Source organism: Lissotriton helveticus, chromosome 11, assembly GCF_964261635.1.
Source record: "Lissotriton helveticus chromosome 11, aLisHel1.1, whole genome shotgun sequence".
NCBI classification, from domain to species: domain Eukaryota; kingdom Metazoa; phylum Chordata; class Amphibia; order Caudata; family Salamandridae; genus Lissotriton; species Lissotriton helveticus.
In genome coordinates, this window is record NC_136072.1 from 134,785,687 (window position 1) to 134,798,589 (window position 12,903).

Genomic DNA, 12,903 nt, shown 5'->3' on the forward strand with positions numbered 1-12,903 from the left:
CGTGTGCATTCCCCTGTGGCATACCTAGTCCTGAAGAAAGTCTCGCAAATTGCACATGAAGGCTGAAACATGTAGACCAGCTATCACTTTCTCAGAAAGGATGTCTCTGACCAATTTAACCAGTTACTACATCCACCAGCATCAATTTAGTCTTACCTTACTCCAATAATACATTTTTTCACGATAAGTAAAGGTCATTTTAACCATCATGGTGTCACTTTGTCAATTATTCCGCATCCTAAACAAAAACCTTCTCCACTGTAACAAGGCATGGTAGCACACCCGAGAGGCATTCTGCCCCTCGGGGGGGGGGGGGGTACCCTTTAATGAAGCAAGTCACAAACTAGGTTTAGTGAGTCAGAGTTCTTTTTAAACACTTTGTGACTCCTCAGATATTGCTTATCATTTGGATTCACTCTTTCTTTTGTTTATCTCGTATATATTTTCCAGAAAGTCACAACACAGGAAGGATGGGTGTGACAGGGGATACATCTGCATGGTCTTCCTGGGCTGGGAGAAGAAGAGGCTGTTCACACTTTACATTTGTATAGATTGTGTCCTACCCTCACACAAAGGGTTGATTTCCCCTTACAGAACGTCTTGAGCCAGGGTTGGGTTGAAAGGGATTGTTGAACAATTTTAAGGGTTCCTGATAAGTCACCCCTTGATCAAAGACAATTTTGAATATGGAATGCTTGCTTGTTGTTCTACCCTGCTGCCTGCTGGCTTGCAGGAAGGATTGCCATTTCCCACTGTACCTTATATGCTGGCCTGCTGCCTATCTACCAGTTCTTGTGCCCCACCAGTGCTCTTTAAAGGGATTTACTTGCCCCCTGCTCTCTCTCGAGGTCTCAGGGTCATCAAAGACCTCGGTGGTGCTTCTCTTCGCCACTCCTGCTGGGAGAATCCTATCTGGGAGGGCCAGCCCATTGCCAGAGTTCCCTTTGGCACCAAGGTTCCACTTTGTGTATGCAGAACAAGGCAGTGAGGATTCCATTCTTGTCGTACATCCCATCCAGAGCAAACGCAATTCACCAGACACGGGGTACTGTATCACCATGTTCCATTATAGGGACTACAGCTGCGCTGCACTCTCCCCAGCCACTGCATATTGTCAGTGCAGATCTAAAGAGGTCTGGGAGAGGACATGCACACCAGTAACTGGCAGGTTGCATGTTTTATTTTCACCCACCAGTTTCTTACTTAGGGCTTGTGCTCGAGTTGTAATACCGGTCCTATACTGGGAAAGTCTGGTTGCTGATCCTAGTCAACGATTGTTGTGGTGGGGGGGGTGTGGCAATGCCATGTACGGGATGGCCGCACGGAGCTGAATCTCTCCCGGCCATTGCCCCAATTTGTTCATTTCCTGGTCACATAGGTGGCCAAAAACACCGGTATGCGGAAGAGAGATCCTTGAAGTAGTGCAGATGCTGGTTGCGGCAGGCTGGATGCCTTAAATAGCAGTGAGCGGACGACCGGCAGCTCTATTTTTCCCTGTGGAAACCTCACACAATGGTGGCGATGCAGATCCTGACAGAGGTGGAGGCTGGAGTGGCGCAACACAGCAGCCCCTGATTGGCGCGGGAGAGTGCGATGAGTGTTGGACCTCCCGCAGCACCCCTGGGGCCGAGAACCTGCACCCGGAACTCTCCAGCTGCAAAGGGGACCCCCCGGACCTCCTGCGTGACAGGCCCAACTGCCTCAGTGCCCGCGGGCACCCGCGATTGCGGAGGGGCGCATCTGGTCCTTGCACTCGGGGAACGGACACCGGACCAACTTCCACATGCCTGCCGCACCCCTGGGGCGAGTACAATCGGAGCGGGAGGCCAGCGCTGGGAGTGAACAGGCGGCACCTCCCCACCTTCTCAACATTGCTATGGCTGCCTACGGCGGGGATACTCTCCATACTACTCGGCCCGTGATCAGGCCCATTTCCTGATATGCAGCCGGCTTCTTGACTAAACATGAGGCTCGCTGTTATAGGGGAGGACGCAGGCTCGTGAGAGACACTTCCTCATTCCCCCCGGGTGGCGCTTGGGTGTATGCTCCCTGCACTTCATGCGAGTGGAGAACCTTACAACGCTGACGACATTTGAGGTCCACCCAGGTAAACATTGTGGATGGATGCGAGAGGAGCGTGCGAGCAGCGATGGCAGGGCAGGCCCGCACCCTGCAACACCCGCGGCACCATACCATTGATTCCGTTAGCCTATTAGATACCAGTTGGTCGCCGCCAGGGATCCGACCTGATCAGTCACGGCATGGGCCGCAAAGATCCGAAGCAACGTGTACTCCCTTTTGAAAAGCTTGCGGACTCTGTCAGGGACCAGTCAAACGGCATGGCAGACGGTGGTCAACCCCAGTCAACCTCGGCTGAGGACCCGCACCTACTACACCCACTTCTGCTGGAAATGAGGGTTGGGCTTAAGGTGTTAGATGTCCGCCTCGAACCGCGCAATCGGTGCAGAGGCTGGACCGCATGGAAAGGATCATGAAGGAAGTCACATTCAAGAACAAAGATTTGGAGGCGCGCAGTCGGAGCAACAACATTCGCTTGATGGCATACCGAAGTCCACAGCTGCGAAACGCATGGACACATTAGTAGAAACGATCCTCACAGACCTGTTCGGAAGGAGGCTTTCACTACTGACTTCGTGGTGGAGCGCGCCCACAGGTCATTGGGCCCCCGCCTCAACCCGGGTTGCCCAACTAGACTCCTCATAGCGCGCATAATGAACTTTCGGGACAGAGACACAGCACTGTGACTGGCAGGGGAACATGGCGAACTCCCCTGGCAGGGTTCCAGACTGTCGCTGTACCCATATTTTACTGCCATGGTTAAAGACACCCGGAGGAAATATCTGTGGGTGAAGGTAACCCTGAAGAACTTAGGGCTGAAATACGGCATGTTATACCTGCCAGAATGAGGGCGCAGGTGAATGGCCGAGTTCGTATCTTTGAAAATCCTACAGAAGTTCAAGAATTTTGACCCACTTATAAGCTAAACAACAAGCGCTCCGCAGAAACGGATACTGCCTCCGTTCCACACAGCGGCTCAGCGGTCAGTGTGGATACGTTTTTGAACTCTGGGCATTGCCGACTGTTGATGGCGGGCCTCCTCCTACTATTCCGCACGTTTACTATGTTGAAGAGACAGCCGGGACTCCATATGTTGAATATAATGTTCATGTAGGTTACTAGGCCATTGAAGAGCGAACGCCCCCCCCCCCACTTTGATGAACACCTTGAGATTGTGATGTCAGACTGTACCTGGATTATTACACTGACTTTTGGTTTTGAAATCTCATTGGAACTGTTGCATGCTGTCATGCAGTTGGTATTGCCTCTCCGGATGGGCGGGCAGGCTGGGTGGGGGGAGGAGGGTGGGGTATTGTTCGCATTGCATAGCTTTGTAGCTTTAGTTCCTTTTTCTCAGTTCACAATAGATGGGCACTATACTTGGTTCTGTACAGCACATAACTGGTATTCTTTGAAATGGCACAGTTAGGTTACAACACTGGTCCTTCCAGTGTCACGCTAGCGACGTGGAAAGCCCGAGGCTTAAATGACATGCTCAAAAAACGTCAGGTTGTTCATTATTTGCTCTGACATGGGGTGGATGTGGTCTTCTTACAGGAAACGCACCTCCCTACTAGCGATCACGCCAGGTTCGCCTCCTCTTGAGGCCCGAATATATTCGTAGCAAATTTCAGCAACTACGCATGGGGCGCTGCCATACTTATACATAAGTGGCTCCATTTTAAACGTCACTCGGTTATTACTGACCCGGATGGAACGTATGTGATAGTGGTGGGCACACTACTTAACCAAAATATAGCGGTAGTTTGCGTATATGGCCCAAACACTGACTCCCCTGATTTTTACTATGCACTACTATCCAAACTACTACTGTTAGGCCCCATCCCACTTCTACTGGGGGGTGATTTCAATATCGCCTTGCACCCGCCCATTGACAGTACTTCGACAGCCCCAGACGCTAAACCCAGAGCCAGTAAAGCTTTGCGATCTATATGTGAGCATTTTTCACTCCAAGACGTGGGCCGCTCACGGGACCCGGGTCATACAACTTACACCCACTACAACAGTCTGCATGACACCTGGACCAGGCTTGATTATTGGCTGGTTACTCCTTACATTTTCAAGTGGTTTCATGGACTTCAGACGCTTCCCAGAACGTATTCTGACCACGCCCCTGTATTGCTGACCCTGTGGATCCCACGCCTGAAGGTTTTAAAAGGCAATGGAGGTTCCCCCAGCGAGCATTGGAGGACGAGGTGTTTAGGCAAGAAATCCAGGATGCAATAGAGGAATATTTTGCAATTAACACAGGTTCGGTGGGCACAGAGGCTATGCTGTGGGAGGGCTTTAAAGCTAATATTAGAGGAGTGTGCATGGCTAAATGTTCAAGGGTACTCCGTGACATTCGCATCACTCTGACTCGGGTGGAAAGGGAAATTGGGGCCTTGGATTCTGCACAAATGGCAGCTTTTGACCAGGAGCGCATGATAATGAGGGCTCCCTTGCTCCTAGAATACAGAGAGACTGCTGAGCGGGAAATTCTATACATGGGGAAGTACCATAATGCAAGGGTGTACAGGAACCGGGACCGCCCTCATAGGGTTCTGGCACAGATGGCTAGACCCCCCTACACTAAGGCCTACATCACTGAGTTACGTTCACAGGCAGGGCAACACATTACTGACCCTTAGGAAATACAGCAGGAATGTCTCTCTTATTTCACAACACTATACTCCACTAGGCTGGGTACAGACCACACGGCATAAGAAGCCTATTTATCAGAAATTGCACTTGTATACCTTGAATGCAGGATGTCCTAGCGATACCAATCACAGCAGAAAGCATAGACAAAGCAATTACATCTCTGAACTCCTCCTCTGCCCCTGGACTGGATGGGTAAACTGGGGAATTTTATAAGGCTTACAAAGACCTATTGATTCCTCGTTTGTTATGTGATGTATTTCCTATGGGTACTGTATCGATCCCCCTAACTCTGACCCTTGTCTGGTTAATAATTAACTAGCAGCCATTCAACTGCACAAAAACCCTTTATCTGATTAACCATACAACGGCACAGACGCACGTTATCTGATTAGGTCATAGCGGGTGCCATCTCATTAGGCGAGCACTATTCTTCCAGCCCCCTGATAGGCATACGGAGTTCTCAAAACAAATCAAACCTACAACTACCTGGGAAAATCCCCGAAGCCATTGTTTTGATTTCACCGAGAACTTCAGTAAAGAATGTGCGAACGACCAGTTCGTATGACATCCTTATTGACGTATTTATGTCCATCCTTACGTCAATCTCGGCACCTTTCAGGTATAAATATTACCGACATTGCCTTAAGCAAACACACGCGGTGGTGACGAGATTGGAGCAGCGAGACTTGCCGAGGAGCCCAGCTGACCGCGAGGCCCACAGACGCTGCCCCTCCTTTCTGACGCGCTGAGAAGGAGACGCTGCCTTTTCTCCTGCCGAGAAATTCAGCTCCGGCGCTTCCAAGCAGCCCTCGCAGGCAGCTGGAATATCAAGACCTGAGATAGAGATACCAGCCCTCCAGCCTTCTAAATCCCAGGTACAGAACTGAGTAACCCCTTGAAGAGAATTCTCGAAGCAGACCCTTGGCAAAGCAAACTTAACTTAAACTGCTACTTATCTACTCCCGCCCACGTATTAGGCTTAGGTCAGGTACACCGGGGTAGGCGTAGTTAGAAGCACCAGTTGAGTACGATTAGTCAAATGTATATATGTATGTATCTATTTTATCTATTTTAAAGTATCATATGGCTAAGAAACCATATCAATGCTTTTACAGTATTATTTTATAATTCTGTTTTTACTGTATGCACTTTACTTAACTATAAGTATTGCAATAATAGCGATTCATTTCTCTTGTACGAGAAAAGAGACTGATCAATAAATAACATCTTTTATTGAACACGCCCGTCTCTTCCTTTTCTCTACAATCTGGTGAAACTAAGAATGCACTGAACTGACTGAGTAAAATAAGTTGCCTTTTGTTTTCACACGACTCTAGAGATACACTCTTGATTAGAAGAGAGCAAAGTTGTCATGTTCTATGGTTGTCAGAAACTAAATCCCTTCTTGTCTATCCAGGGAGGTTAAACTCCTCCTTGTCTATTCGAGAAAGTTTCTAATGAACTCTGAGCTAGCTGGCAAACATTAAACTTTAAGTCTAATATCGTCAGTAGAAGACCTAGCTAACCTCTGTCCTAGGTCTATACTATTGAAGATATTATTCCAATGCGCAGAGCCTATTGGGATAATAGGAACTACACTACATGGCGCCCAACGGTTTGGATAGGCGATAAAACTAACGCAAGACATTAGAGTAACTCAGTCGTGCTTTTTCACACAGAGCCCTTTTTTCCCATAATACTCCAAAGACGTCTGGAGTGGGTGAAAGGTTATATCCGCCAAACTTCGTAGGGGGAGACTCCTATGTATGGTAATTGGTTTATTCAACGTTGAAGGATACACTGTTCCAAAATATTGTGCATCTAATCTTTGTTTCCATAGAAACCTGATCTGCAAATAAACAAAATAACCTTCTTGTCGGTAAAATGACAGAAAGTGAAGAAGAAAGGGAGACAATTAGAGTAGCAGCTCAACTCCTAGCGGATGACAATAGTCTCCTACACCAAGACCCGGATGCAATACTAATCCCGGTCAACATAAGAAAATCTATAACTTTAAAACTTATAGAAAATGGGCTGACATCGAGAGGTGGTACTGTTATATTCATAATTGAGGCACACGAATATCGGCAGACAGAGGTATTCTATTCATGGATAAACTTTCCAGCAGCAAACGCTGTAACAAAGGACTTCCACTATTACAAAATAGAGGAACCTCCTAATGAGTACACTCCTTTCGAGGAGGTGGAAATACCACTCAAATACCAAGAGCACCTGCTCTTGTTTAATGGCGCCCTAAAACATAATAATCACATCACCAGGCTCGGTCCACTAGGTAGACCAGGAGCAACGTGGCCGATCCTAGCCGGATACACACCACATCCAGACATTGAAGAAATGGCTGCACCAGATCTTTTAGCACAGCTAAAACAATTAATTAAAATACATAGACAATTAGTCCAATATGTAATGCGGACTTCAACAGTCCAACCAGCTATTAAAAATCCACAGCTGACCCCTCACCAGGGGAACATAAATAAAATTACACCACAGAAAATACAGTCCTGTCCAGGTAAAGTACCCGCAAAACGGGAACAAATTCCATTCTGGTTAGCACAAAAAATTACTCAAATAGAGGCAGTGTTCCCGGATACCACCTCTGTTGAGAAACACAGGATTCTGACTATCTGTCTTCCAATGGGAATCGCACCACATGTGGAGGACTGTGACACTTGGGGTACAGTCTTTGCTTCCATTTACACAAAAATACATGGTGTTCCATCCATGTCAGTAATACCAGATGTGCTAAAACAGATTCAAAATGAATACGGTCCAGAACCTGCTTTAACTCTTGGTATGAAACTACTAAAAGACTTCAAGCAGGTCTCGGCAATATTACTAGCCAACATAAAAGGAGAAGCAGCAAATGTGGCGATCCGCCAAAGGTTGAAAGAGACAAATATAGCAGACCAACCATCTGAAATCGCCAGAATCATAGAAAAGTCCTATGAGGAACTAGGAAGAGATAGTTTGGGTGAAATACCGGTGAAACCCCAACTAATTGAAAGTCCTAAAAAGGTATTTATTAAAAAATAATCTAAACACTCAAAAGAAGAGCTGGGATGGAAATAAACAATCCAATCCTAAAGAAAAAAGATTCCAATCCAGAGGAAGGTCTCCTCGGCGGAGAGAAAGATCTCCAGACCAAGGACGCAAGTCTCCCCAGAGGGAGCCCTCTGTGAAAAAATACAACCTTAGAAATAGGGATAATATAAAGAAACCTGATAGATATCAAGATATTGATACACGTCCCTCTAAATCTTTTCAGACTTCCTCGCAGAAATCGGAAAGAAGAGGACGATCAGAACACAGGGAAGAGCACGTGAAGTCCAAAGACAAGGAACCTGCTCATCCAAATAAAAAATTACAGTTTCCAAAGAAGAAGGTAGCCAGTATTAAAGTAATTAACCATGCCGAGAATACTGAGGACACAGCTGAAAAACGGAGAATGGGCTCAGACAATGCTAGACAGCGCAGCAGAAGTGAGCATAGCTCGCAAGATCCTTATGAATCATCTGGAGACAGTGGACACGAATGAATACATTTAGGTGGAAACTGCGGATACCAGAGTTAACAAACCTCACAAAATATATGAAATAACATTGCGTATAGAGGGGGATAAGACTAGAAAAATAAGGGGTCTCTTTTGGGATAATCTCTCCAAGGGCTGTGACATCCTCCTAGCTGAAAGAGACTGGCCACCAGAGTTTGTCAGGGAGTGTCCTCATGGCGAAGAAATAATTATCCTTGCCTTCTCTAATCATATTCCAAATCATAAAAAATATACACTAGCAAGAAAGTGGGCAGTAGCCCAAGCCCCTGCATTATATAAAAACCATGTGGGTTGGGATGAGAACTCTCCTCCTCACAAAATCCAGTTACAATCACAACCTACTGCACAGAGGCAGTACCCAATTAAGCAAGAAGCAAAAAAACAGGTAAAAGAGATCCTATATCAACTTGAATACCAGGGGGTGATTAAAACTTGCACCTCGCAAATGAACAATCCTTTGTTTCCTGTCTCCAAACCAGATAATTCATATCGTCGTTTTGGACTACAGACACCTTAACTCATGTTGCAAAACCTTTGCAGTACAAAACTCGCATAGTGCTGCACTAATGAATAACATAGTGCGCAAACAATACAAAACAACATTAGACATTTCTAATGGATTCTTTTGTCAAAATATAGCACCAGAGAGCAGATATTTGACCGCGTTCTCAATGAATGGCGCGCAAAAAAAATTCTGTCGTTTGCCCCAGGGGTTCAAGAACAGCCCAGGATTATTCTCAGCAAGAGTAACAGAGTTACTGCAAATATATGATAATGAAGCATTATCTTATGTCGATGACATCTATCTAACAGACGATGACTTGGATACTCACTTGAAGAGAGTGAACACCATAATACTTGGGTTCGCAGCAGAGGGTTACAAATTCAACTTTAAAAAGTCAAGAATTGCCCATTTAACTGTACTGTTTTTAGGATATGAACTATCAAGTGAAGGCAAAAGCTTGGCTGACAATTTCCTAGAGAAATGTGCTGTAATCCAAGCACCTAGAACACTAAAAAATCTACAATCAATTCTAGGCTTCCTAAATTTCGGAAGAACTTACATTATAAATTATGCAGAGAGAGTTAAACCTCTCTATGATCTAATAAAACCAGATTTCAAAAGAATCAATTGGACTCAAAAACACACAGAAATTTTGAGATCTTTACAAACAGACATGTTAATTAAAACAAAATTACAAACACGTGATAACACACGCAACCTTGTGATTCGAGTCATCCCAGGAAGATGCGGATTCACATACCTGACCTCTAATGAGGGAGAAAAGGTACCAATTGCATACAAATCACACCTATACACAGAAGCTGAAAAGAGGTTCAGTATTAAGGAAAACATTGTTCATGCGGTTCAAACGGCTGTAGCAAGAGAAAAAGACAAAGCAGACGGTTGACGTATCACAGTCAGAACAGCAGAATCAGCCTTTGAAGCATTAACAACCCCATGTAATTTACCAACAACAGCATTAAATCCTGAATAGATACAATGGGTAAATTCCATTGCCACGGACAAAGTAAAATACTATTTTGATCCAGAATTAAAGGAATCAAAATATCTAGAATATGAAAGAGAATACCCTCTGCCAATCGACATTCTGCCCATACGACAGTACGCCTGTGTAATATATACAGACGGAGATGCTCAACCCTCAGTTTGGGGAGATCAAGCATACAACGCCACATGCGAGATTGTAAAAGAAGTGTGGCGCAGGGGTAAACTGAGACCTCTATTGACAAAAACACACTCAGTGGAAAATAATTCAGAGAAACAAACTGAAATAATAGCATTAAAAATGGCGCTAGATAATGCCGATCGCGAATTCCCGACACTTATAGTGTGCGATTCGTATTACTGCGTCAAATCATACAATAACGATTTACAGAAATGGATTCAAAACGGTTACAAAGATGACACAGGTGCAACAATAATGCAAAAAGTGCTTTGGGAACAAATAGTTCTTTTACAAAAAGAACTACCAAAGACTCACGTGATACACTCACTGAGTCATCAGCGTGATGGCGTTCACGTTGCAGGGAATTCATTGGCTGAGACAGCCACAGCGGTAGCAACTAATTCGGCTTCCGTAGCTAGAAAAAAGCGTGCAGTACAATACATTGATGGTGAAACAGTGCTGGCGGTGAGAACGTCATCAAAATGCGACTGCTCAGCGCTACCGATCAATTACCCTCTCAATTATACATACATAATCGATGCAAACTCCGTCCCTTTTGCTCGAATCCCTGGAGTGGGGGATAGAGTAATTCCAAACACGGACAGGAGAGGCTTGTTAATAGCAGACGCACATATGGGTGAGGGTCTTAGACACCTTAAGCTAAAAGATTCTCTGGAAGAATTACAATCAGTGTACTGGTGGCCAGGCATGAGCCTGCATCATCAAATTTTTGTAAAAAACTGCCCGGACTGCAACAGAGATCGCAGTGGCGAGAGAAACGGTATATTACCATGTCGTTTCACTCCAGAATGAATCAAATCAACAAAAAAATAAAAAACCCAGTGTAAATATTGCGTCATATTAACATATAAAGACTATTTTTCACTTACAATGTAGACCCCAGCGCTCGGCTGTCGTCTGAACTGTTATAAAAAGATTTGCGAGTCTATAATGGCATATACGCTAGGAGCATGCTACGTTCTGACCAATATTTTTCATTTAAGCTCTCAAGCTTGTGGAGAATGAAGGCCAAATGAGCATTGCATAGCGGAACTCGTGTCACTTCCTTCCTGAGGGAAACGGGATGGTGTAAAGAAAAAACCAAGGCATAGAGCAATCTATAACGGAAAGGATATTAGGTTCGGGAGCTGGGTGGGTCAAACATCTAATAAGTGTCCCACGTAGTCTAAATAACCTGCCAAGAAATTCTCTGAAAGGACTCAGTCTGTACGAACTATTGTTCGGGACTAGAATGTTGATCCAGGTTCTTGATAGTCAGACTTGGATAAAGTGGTTAAAGATAAATGCTTTGATATCAAAGATCGTTTGGCTATTTTACAGGACTTAAATGAAACAAGAAAAGACCTGAGCAACATAAAGTTGAAACAACAGCCAACAACCACTGAAGAGAAACCACCTGTCCCAGCAAGGCCTGTCTGGATTCCAAAAGTCAGGGATCCAGTCAGAGAGAAGATCGCGGTAAAGAAGGAATTTGGGCCTTCTTACAGAAAAGCAGTTCCTGTCTTGTCTGTCAACGGGACAAGATCAGTAGTACTACCGCCCCTTGCTGGTAAAAAGGAGAACCGAGTTGTATCCATCGACCTGGTAAAACCACAATCATGTGGCCGATAACAAATAGTAGGCCAAGTGGACTCCCAAGAAGTAGTAGAATACCAAAGTTTGCTACATCCACAGAGGTTCAAACTGAAAGACTGATCACATTTGAAAAATCTACAGTGAATCAACAAGGACTATGCAACCAAGCAATGGAACTTACACCTCTAAAAACCCAAATAAAAACATTTAGTCAAGAAACACCGACCTACAATGATGTAACTACAGAATATTCTGATGAAACACAGCAAATTCAAAAAGCAAAAAGTAATCCAGAAGCAATTGGAACAATTGACAGAACGGCATCCGGCTACTTCATTAACTTCGATGATTCCTCTGAAAATCTGAGCGAATCTAAGAAACAGCCATCAACAAAAACTTTTAAAGATAAAGCAAAGAAACTTTTTCAACAACTGAAAGCAACTTCTCTGATTTCTCCATGGATTGAAATTTGGGTGGCATTAGGTGCATTTGTCCTCATACTCTGGCTCATCATGGTACTATGTTTGGGACATTTCATTGAGGGAAAATATGCTAAAATGGACACAGCAAGCCAGAAAATCAACTTGGTCCTTAAACCACACACATCTTCACACATCGAGAAAAGAGAACTTTCTTCAGTAAACTTCACAGCCAATCCTATACCCGGCGGGGTAGCATGGGACAATACTGATTATGAAATCTATGGCCCGGTTGAAATCCTGAAGTATCTACATCAATTTAAGATCTTGTTAAGTGACTTTGTAAAACCAAGCACGTTTGCTGATGATTGGGACTTTGAAAGTATTAATGATATGATGTCCGACCTAGTGATGTCTGCTAAATTTACAGAACATGATTATTTGCAGGGTTCGTCTAATTATGATCAGATGTTCTGCTACAACCACTATGGTAACCATTATCTACATAAATCTGCACAACCTAGAAATGTTTTAAATTATAACCAATGGGAACATTGTGCTACTCCTCCAAAAGGTAGTTCGAAAACGTTTTATGATAAATATTCATATTTTTCTGGGTTTAACACAAGTAATGCAGAAACATTTTATTTCAAATTGTTAAATAAGACAGGTATGAAGACCATGCTTACAAACACAAAATTGATATATTCAGATTCATTTTTTTAACAAATGAGTACATTTGGTTTTGATTTCTGGAACAATAACATTGAAGCAAAAACTGTTTGGGGTACAAAGATTGGCAAGTACAAGGTATAGAATCATTGTTTAGAGCCTGCATGATCCCAGAACAAATTATATTCTTGAATGACACTATTCAACAAAC